The sequence below is a fragment of the Pristiophorus japonicus genome, unplaced genomic scaffold (genome assembly GCF_044704955.1).
Source record: "Pristiophorus japonicus isolate sPriJap1 unplaced genomic scaffold, sPriJap1.hap1 HAP1_SCAFFOLD_1953, whole genome shotgun sequence".
Lineage (NCBI taxonomy): Eukaryota > Metazoa > Chordata > Chondrichthyes > Pristiophoridae > Pristiophorus > Pristiophorus japonicus.
In genome coordinates this window covers 31,097-40,081 of record NW_027251647.1, presented here as the reverse complement: position 1 = coordinate 40,081, position 8,985 = coordinate 31,097, and positions in this window count along the sequence as shown.

Here is an 8,985-nt window from a genome sequence, read left to right as displayed (position 1 = left end):
CAGCGATCAGAGCCTTATTCCCTATCACCCCTCCCCCTCCCCCCCCCCCCCACACCTCCCCCCCCCCCCACCCTCCTCTCCTCTCCCCCCCCCCCCCTCCCTCTCCTCTCCCCCCCCCACCCTCCCTCTCCCTCTCCCCCCCCCCACCCACCCTCTCCACTCTCCCCCCCCCACCCTCCCTCTCCTCTCCCCCCCCCACCCCTCCCTCTCCCTCCCCCCCCCACCCCTCCCCCCCCCCCCACCTCTCCCCCCCTCCCCCCCCACCCTCCTCTCCTCCCCCCCCCCCTCCCTCTCCTCTCCCCCCCCCCCACCTCCCCTCTCTCCTCCCCCACCCCCTCACCTCCCCCCCTCCTCTCCTCCCCCCTCTCCTCTCTCTCCCCCTCCCCCCCCCCTCCCCCCCTCCCCACCCCCCCCCTCCCTCTCCCCCCCTCCCTCTCCCCCCACTCCCCTCCCTCCCCCCTCCCTCCCCCCTCCCCTCCCTCCCCCCCCCCCTCCCTCCCCTCCTCCCCTCCTCCCCCCCTCCTCTCCCCCCTCCCTCCCTCCCTCTCTTCTGCCCCCCCCCTCCCTCCCTCCCTCTCCTCTGCCCCCCCGCCCTCCCCCCCTCCCTCCCCCCTCCCCCCGCCCTCCCACCCTCTCCTCCCCCCCGCCCTCCCTCCCTCTCCTCTCCCCCCCGCCCTCCCTCCCTCTCTCTCCCCCCCGCCCTCCCTCCCTCTCCTCTCCCCCCCGCCCTCCCTCCCTCTCCTCTCCCCCCCGCCCTCCCTCCCTCTCCTCTCCCCCCCGCCCTCCCTCCCTCTCCTCTCCCCCCCGCCCTCCCTCCCTCTCCTCTCCCCCCCGCCCTCCCTCCCTCTCCTCTCCCCCCCGCCCTCCCTCCCTCTCCTCTCCCCCCCGCCCTCCCTCCCTCTCCTCTCCCCCCCGCCCTCCCTCCCTCTCCTCTCCCCCCCCTCCCTCCCTCTCCTCTCCCCCCCTCCCTCCCTCTCCTCTACCCCCCCTCCCTCCCTCTCCTCTCCCCCCTCCCTCCCTCTCCTCTCCCCCCTCCCTCCCTCTCCTCTCCCCCCTCCCTCCCTCTCCTCTCCCCCCCTCCCTCCCTCTCCTCTCCCCCCCTCCCTCCCTCTCCTCTCCCCCCCTCCCTCCCTCTCCTCTCCCCCCTCCCTCCCTCCCTCTCCTCTTCCCCCTCCCTCCCTCTCCTCTCCCCCCTCTCCTCCCTCTCCTCTCCCCCCTCCCTCCCTCTCCTCTCCCCCCCCATCCCTCCCTCTCCTCTTCCCCCTCCCTCCCTCTCCTCTTCCCCTCCCTCCCTCTCCTCTCTTCTCCCCTTTCCCCCCTCTCCTCTCCCCCCCCCCCTCTCCTCCTCCCCCCCCCGCTCCTCTCCCCACCCCCCCTCTCCTCTCCTGCCCCCCCCACCCCGCTCTCCACGGAGGGTCATGGAGAGTTAAATCGCGGCGAAAACCCGGGCGCAAACTTCTAAAATCTGGCCCCTAATCCCAAGCCTCCTTAAGGTTCTCTGCTGTTTTTCTGCCCGGGAAACGAGCACAATACATAGGGTGGAGGCATGGGGATCTGTTGGGGAGTGGAGGTACAGTTCCAGGCGTCCCAACTCCTGGAATATTGTTAGGTTTCTGGAAGAAGTGTTTCATTAGGAAGCAACGATGCCTTTCACTTTGGATGGGGTTGAACTTACTTGCTAGTTATTGGAAGTGGGCCATTTGGCCCCTGTGCAGAAGTTAGAAACATAGGAACAGGAGTTCGGTTTTAGCCCCTCGAGCCTGTTCACCATTCAATGAGATCATGCCTGATCTGCAACCTAACTCCGTATCTGGGCTCTAATTTTTAGACAATGCCTCCTAGTCCTAAACTCACTAACCAGTGGAAATAGTTTCTGTCTTTCTACCCTATCTGTTCCACTTAATGGGGTCAAATTTCCCCAGGAGTTGCCCCGTTTTTTTTTGGAGTACGTAGTAACTTAAAAATCACAAATTTCCCCATTTAACTTGCTCCAGTGTAAGTCAGTTAATTAGGTTTTTTTCTAGTTTAGTTTTTTCTCTCCAAAAGGGGGCGTGACCAGCCACTTACGCCTCATTTGGCCATAGAAGCAAATTTGGCCAGCTGAAAGTTACTCCAAACTTTTGTAGGCACAGAAAAACCTTACCTACATTTAAGAAATCAGCGCAGGCAGCCAGAGATATGAGGGGGAGGGGGGGCTTTGTTAGAGGATTCGAAAGCACTAAAGACCTTCACAACATTACAACATCTTCAGCACAACAGCTGCACAACATCATCAAAAATAAATGAAAGATAAATCAGCCACTGAAAATAGAGCAGTCCTAACTTGCCGACTGCAGAACGCACCGGCTAGCCCTCCCACCAGGGCTCGGGGCGGCAGACACACATGACTGTAGGGGTGAGGGATTTTTACTTTTTACAGTTGTGCCTAAATGTTGCGTGGTCCTAATGGAACATGATTCAGTATTAATGCAAAATATCTTTTATTGGGTATTTTATAGTGCACTTCAATGACAACGACAGCAAAGGAAGGCTGCACCCATTCCTCACTCACATCTCGAGGAAAGTGCACTTCCTCATCGGGTCGGTGATGGTTGTGGGGCGGGGGGGGCGTTGGGGGCCCGGCTTGGGTCTGACTGGTGGCTGGTGCGTGGATTGAAGTGGGAGTGGCATTTGAGTATCCGGCCTTTGTGCCCTTATTGCAGAAGCTAGCTCCCTCATGGCATCTGCCATCGTTTGCACACCCTCTGAAATGCCTGCCCTCACTTCCCGTCTCAGTGCTGATATTTCTCCCGACAGTGTCGCTACCTCATCACGCACCCCACTGACGGTCACCACGAGTGATCTTGGGAGGGCATTGGTCTCCTCGCCCAATGACAGAACCTGATTAACACCTGCTGAGGGCTGCATCTCAGGAGAGACTGGTTGGCTTCTCCTTCCCCTCGCCGTGGGTCTGCCTAGTGGCACCCCTCCAGTGTGAGGCGCAGGCTGGGACAGTGGTGCACTGGGTGTCCCAACATGCATTTCACCACCACCACTGTGACTCGCGACCTTGGAAGATGTGAAACCCTGGAATGTCGCCGAGGAGCTCATGGAGGTTTCTGGCAGTGTGATACCCTGTACTATGGACAGATCCATATCGCGGTCAGCATTCTCCCGTGAACACATTTCCATGGAGCCCTCCTCCTCCCACCCGCCTTGGTCTGGAGCACCGCATCAGGATCCTCTGGTGGATCTTCAGGATGTTGAGGAGTGTCTTCTTCTGCAAAATACAACGGAACAGAGTCAAATGGTTAGCAGCACAGGAGGGGGCAGGATGGGTGGCATGAGTAGTCTGACGCGTAGCAGGCCAGTCAGCAGGTTGATTTGAAGGGTGACGATGCATTTTAATGACTCACCCTCACCCTCGCGTGTGGGTCCAGCTTGTGCAGAACTGATTCTTTTTCTGCCGGTGCGACTCAGCAAGGCAGCAACCCTCTGTTCCAGGGGTGACAGTTGGTGCAGATTTGGGGGACCTCCTCCTGTTCTAAGTCTTTCCTTTTGTTGTGGGTCACTTTCTTCTGCAAAGATGAAAGTATTAATTTTCACACATGGTGCGCTTCTGATGGGTGGGACACATACAGATGGTCACATTTACAATTGTAATTCAATTTAAAGATGAAGATATTACTTACACTCACTACTTGACCAATGTCCTGCCATTTCTTCTTGCACTGGCTTCCAGATCTTGCGGTATTCACTCCTGCGGAGTATTTTTCTGCAACTAGGTTCCACCACCTTCTCATTTCCTTGGGTGAAACCTTTGTGGGACCACTCTTACTGATATCCAGCTCCAGCCATTTCTCCTCAATGACAATGACTAGTTTCTCCACTTACTCATGGAGGAAATTCTTTGTTCTTGTTGCATGCTCTTGCGTCATTCGTGTATTGGACTTACACTCAGGTAATGTTCAAAAATCACAGTTCTCACCTTCCACTTATCCAGCACTCCTTTTCACCCCCTCAGCCACACAAAAATCATTATTTAAACCGTACCTTTATATATGGTCCATTATCAATGATACTGAGGATGCCCTCCCTTTAATTGGCCGATTGCCAAGCTTCCTGCTCCATTGTGCATGCGCGCACGCTCAAACTGACATGCGTCCCTCTGCCGGCACTCCACAAGACGCTGGGCCCAAGCCCCACCCCCCTGCCGGCTCTGCAGCGCCACGCTGATGGAACCGGATGATGAGTGAGTGGCCAAATTACCAGGTACATTTTTGGCGCATTTTTGGCCCCAAAAGGTCGGCGTGCCACCCGTAACTATGCCGCTCTAGGCAGCTGGGGAAATTTGGGCCCAATGTCTTGAAAACTTCGATCAAGTCACGCCTTAACCTCTAAGTTCCAGGGAATACAACCCTAGTTTGTGTAATCTCTCCTCATAATTTACCCCTTGGATTTCAGGTATCATTCTGGTAAACCTACGCTTCACTCCCTCCAAGGCCAATATATCCTTCCTAAGGTGTGTTGCCCAGAACTGCTCACAGTATTTCAGGTGTGGTCTAACCAGGGCATTGTATAGCAGAAGCGTGAGTTCTACCCCCTTATATTCTAGTCCTCTAGATGTAAAGGCCAGCATTCCATTATCCTTTTTGATTATTTTCTGTACCTGTTCATGACATTTTAATGATCTATGTATCTGTCTCTTTGGACCTCCACTGTTTTTAGCTTTTCACCATTTAGAAAGTACCCTGTTCTATCCTTTTTAGGTCCAAAGTGGATGGCCTCATATTTGCCTATATTGAAATCCATTTGCCACAGTTTTCCCCATTTCCTTAATCTCTCAATATCACTTTGTACTTTTCTGCTTCCATTTACACTGCTTACAATGCCGCCTATCTTTGTGTCATTGGCAAATTTGGATATGTGGCTTTCTATCCCATCATCTAAGTCGTTAATAAATACGCTGAATAGTTGAGGCCCCAACACAGATCTTTGAGGGGCAGCACTAGTCACATCCTGCCAATTAGACTACCTGCCCATTATTTCTACTGTTTGTTTCCTGCCGCTCAGCCATTTGCCTAAACAGGTCAATAATTTGCCTTCAATTCCATATGCTTCAACTTTAGCTAACAGTCTCTTATGAGGGACTTTATCAAATGCCTTCTGGAAGTCCATGTAAATAACATCCACAGACATTCCTCTGTCCACTACTTTAGCCACCTCTTCAAAAAATTCAATCAGGTTCCGCAGGCATGACCTACTCTTTAAAATCGATGCTGACTCTCTCTGATCAGCTGAACATTTCAAAGGTGTTTAGTCACCCTATCCTTAATTATAGACTCTAGTAATTTCCCGACAACAGAGGTTAAGCTAATTGGTCTATAATACCCTGGTTTCCCTCTCTTGTCATTCTTAAATCGTGGAGTGACATGTGCAATTTTCCAATCTAAAGGAATGGTTTCTGAGTTGAGAGAACTTTTGAAGATTATAGTTAGGGCATCTGAAATGTGCTCACCTACTTCCTTTAAAACCCTGGGATAGAAACTATCTGGCCCTGGGGATTTGTCATTAGTGCCATTATTTTCTTCATTACTGTTATTTTGCTTACGTTAATTTTGGTAAGTCCTTGTCCCTGATTTAGTATTAGTTTCCTTGGGATTTCCGGCATGCTATCCTCTCTCTTCATTGTACACAAATCGTTGAAGGTGGCAGAACAGGTTGAGAAAGCAGTTAATGGGCTTTATGAATAGAGGCATAGAGTACAAAAGCAAGGAAGTTATGATGAACCTTTATAAAACATTGGTTCAGCCTCAATTGGAGTATTGTGTCCAATTCTGGGCACCGCACTTTAGGAAGGATGTGAAGGCCTTAGAGAGGATGCAGAAAAGATTTACAAGAATGGTTCCAGAGATGAGGGACTTTAGTTACGTGGATAGATTGGAGAAGCTGAGATTGTTTTCCTTAAGAGTAGAGAAGGTTGAGAGGAGATTTGATAGAGGTGTTCAAAATCATGAGGGGTCTGGAAAGAGTAGGTAGAGAGAAACTGTTCCATTGGCAGAAGGGTCGAGAATCAGAGGACACCGATTTAAGGGGATTGGCAGAAGAACCAAAGGCGACATGAGAAAAAACCTTTTTACGAAGTGAGTGGTTATGATCTGAAGTGCACTGCCTGAAAGGGTGGTGGATGCAGATTAAATCGTGGCTTTCAAAAGGAAATTGGATAAGTACCCAAAGGAAAAAACAATTGCAGAGCTACGGGGAAAGGGCGGAGGAGTGGGACTAGCTGAAGTGCTCTTGCAGAGAGCCAATGAGGACTCGATGGGCTGAATGGCCTTCTGTGCTGTAACCATTCTATGATACTGTAAATATTAACGCAAAGTAATTATTCAACATGTCCACCATTTGCTTATTTTCATTGACAGTATCATCGTTATCAGTTTTCAAGGGGCCAACATTACTCCTGATCACCCTCTTTTTCCTAATATAACTGTAAAAAAATTTTGTATTGAATTTAATATCTCTTGTAAGTTTCTTTTCATACTCATTTTTGTAGCTCTTACTGTGTGTTTTCTGACCATTTGCTGTTCTTTGTATCTTTCTCATTAACCGGGATCTGTGCTTTTTTTTTGCATTTTTGTATGCTTTTTTTTTAGTTTTATGCCGTCCCTTTAGTCGTCCATGGATGTTTTTTTCGGCAAACACAGCTCTTCCCCTTGGGGATTTAAACTGGTTCTGTATCAATTATTTTGTTCAATTATTTTTTGAACACATCCCACTGATCTTCTGTCATTTTACCCATTAACAGATTTGCCCAGTTTACTGTGGACAATCTCTGTCTCATCACATTGAAGTCAGCCTAACCTCAATCTAGAATCTTACTAGCTGGTTTGCATTTCTCCCTTTCAAACACTACTTTGAACTCGATCATGTTATGATCACTATTAGATAAATGTTCACGTACCATTAGACTGTTAACTAAATCTGGCTCATTACTCATTACTAAATCTAATATGGCATGCCTCCTTGTTGCCTCTAGGACATATTGTTGCAGAAAACTAGCCTGGATAACTCAAGAAATTCACTACCTTTCTGACATGTGCTAGTCTGCTTATCCCAATCTATATGAAAGTTAAAATCCCCCATTCAAACCACTCTGCCTTTGCTACGTACTGTCTAATCTGCATTCATACAATTTACCACTTCACAGCTGTTACCAAGGGGCCTATACACAACTCCCACTACAGTCTTAAATCCTCCCTATTTCTTAATTCTACCCATAAAATCTCCACTGCCTGCTTACCTCGCGTTATATCCTCTCCTATCATTGAAGTGATTTCATCCTTAATCACGAAGGCTACCCTCCCCCTCTACCATTTTCACTATCTTTCCTGTAGACCTTATAACCTGGTATATTTAGTTCCCAGTCCTGACCATCTTGCAGCTATGTTTCAGTAATGGCTACCATGTCATATCCTTCAAGTGGAATTTGCACCCAGCCCGGTTCAGGTGGTGCCTGTCGCAACTATACAGTTCCTTCCTGACCCAATACAGATGCTAGTGTCCCATGAAATGGAACGCCTCTTACCCACACCACTCCTTCAGCCACGTGTTCACCTCCTTAATCTGCTTTATCCCTATGCCAATTTGTACGTGGCTCAGGTAATAATCCAGAGATTATAACCCTTGAGGTCATGTTTATTAATTTAGCTCCTAGTTCTTGGTACTCCTCAAACAGGACCTCTTTCATACTCTTCCCTATATTGTTGGCCCCAACATGGACCACAGCGACTGCATCTTCCCCTTCCCCCTCCAATATCCTTTCAAGCTGGTTTGGGATGGCCCTCATCCTGGCAACATACCATGTGGGACTCCCAATCCTGCTTACAAAGGATGCTATCTGTCCACTAATTATTGAATCCCATACAACAACCACATTCCACTTCCCTCCTCCTCCTCCTCACCCTCCCCCTTTGAACAGCCTCCTGCTCCAAGGTGCCATGGTCTGCATTCTGGCTGTCCTTCCTGACAGTCTTTATCCTTATCCTCAAAGGTAGTGAGTACATTGTACCTGTTGAATAGGATCAGTTTCTGCGGATCCTCGTTCTCTATCTCACCCATGTGACCCTTATTCTGTACACAATTGGTCACACCAACCCCATTCTGAACCTGCACACCTCTACGAGATGTGACCGAGGTCTGGAGCAAACTGTCCAGATACTCCTCATCCTCCCCACCTGTTATGTGTCGGAGTGTCTCCAATTCGCAAACCAGCTCAATGAAGTTGGTCTAACCTCTAATAACTTTCTTGGTGCTCGTTATGAATATACTTTTGAGTTCCTTGCTACACCAGTTTGCCTAGAGTACCAGCAAGTCCTGAGGGATTTTCAGAAAGACTCATGCCTTCTAGGCTGAACTTGATGAGTTTCCAGACTCCTGTTGACTTTTTAAAAATACATTCATGGGATCTGAGCATCGCTGGCAAGGCCAGCATTTTATGACCATCCTTAATTGCCCTTCTTGAACCGCTGCAGTCCGTGTGGTGAAGGTGCTCCCACAGTGCTGTTAGGGAGGGAGTGCCAGGATTTTGACCCAATGACGATGAAGGAACGGCGATATATTTCCAAGTCAGAATGGTGTGTGACTTGGAGGGAAACTTGCATGTGGTGGTGTTCCAATGAACCTGCTGCCTTTGTCTTTCTAGGTGGTAAAGGTTGTGGGTTTGGGAGGTGCTGTTGAAGAAGCCTTAGCAAGTTGCTGCAGTACATCTTGTAGATGGTACACACTGCAGCCATGGTGTGCCGGTGGTGGAGGGAGTGAATGTTTAAGCTGGTGGATGGGGTGCCAATCAAGTGGGCTGCTTTGTCCTGGATGGTGTTGAGTTTCTTGAGTGATGTTGGACCTGCACTCATCCAAGCAAGTGGGAGAGTATTCCATCACACTCCTGACTTGTGCCTTGTAGATGGTGGAAAGGCTTTGGGGAGTCAGGAGGCGAGACACTCACCA